Below are 1,100 nucleotides of genomic sequence, written 5' to 3'. Positions count from 1 at the left end.
ATGGTAAACACCTTATAGTCAAACTTTCATATTCACACTGAAGTCAAGTTAACATGACTTTTGTTTAGAGTAGAAAAGTATCAACTATCACAGTATCCAGTGTACATGAGCAGCAGGAGTGTTAAACTTTAGTTCAGTCCAGGGTTCAAGTGTCAGTCAGTTAAGATCAATGAGAACAGCAGATCTGAGTGTCTCCTTTTAGAAACAGAGGAGAGAGAAACTTGACACTGACTGCCCTCTAGTGATTTTATAAAAGAAACATTATTTTTCACTCTCACATTATGATTCATTTTAGATTCCACATGATTTACAAATAATTTAAATAAAAAAATAAATAAAAGTGGTAGTATTTGTAGCAGTTTAATTTCACCAACCAGATTGTTTTGCTGTCATTGGAACTTCTATAAAGAAGTGATCTTTAATGAGTTTTTTTTTTCCTTTAATGTTTAGTACAAATACTTCCCAGAAACACTCTACAGGACTTTGTGTAATGTTTTTGTAAAAATATCTAATCTAATATCTAATCTAACTTCTAATAAAATATATTCAATAAAACGTCTATGAAGATTCTCAGTCATCCAGGTCATAGTTATCCAACGAAGGTTAAAATCAAGGGCAACTGGACTTGGTTGAAGATACTGGAAGACGTTTCGTCCCTCATCCAAAGGACTTCTTCAGTTCTGACTGACTGGCAGGGAAACTCAGCTATTTAACCTCAGTGGGGTCGTTGGCCCGGGTCATCGATACCGCTGGTTCGTTAGTGTTCCTTGTTGCTGTGACGACTGTCGTTACAGTCGTTAAGACTACCTGTGGCCAAGACTGAACGACCATCGTTGGTATCTTCACCTGAGGCCAATAGGTTACGTTTGTTGAGTTTCCTGGGAAGTGATGAAAGGACAGCATTGTAAGTGGGGGATAAGTGGTGGCGTAGACCCCCTCCCCTGTTCAATGACGGCTTCTCAACCCTGGTGTAGATGCTTCCTTGACACCTCTTTCAAACCATCCATCTTCTCTGTCTAAAATGACAGAAAACATGGTTTATGTTGAAAGTGACGTGCTGTGAACTCCACTGACAGCCTGATGGGAAGTTTTTATAGCTG

The sequence above is a fragment of the Micropterus dolomieu genome, linkage group LG02 (genome assembly GCF_021292245.1).
Source record: "Micropterus dolomieu isolate WLL.071019.BEF.003 ecotype Adirondacks linkage group LG02, ASM2129224v1, whole genome shotgun sequence".
In the NCBI taxonomy this organism is placed as follows: Eukaryota; Metazoa; Chordata; class Actinopteri; order Centrarchiformes; family Centrarchidae; genus Micropterus; species Micropterus dolomieu.
The sequence above is the reverse complement of the archived record's forward strand: the minus strand, read 5'-3'. Positions refer to the sequence as shown.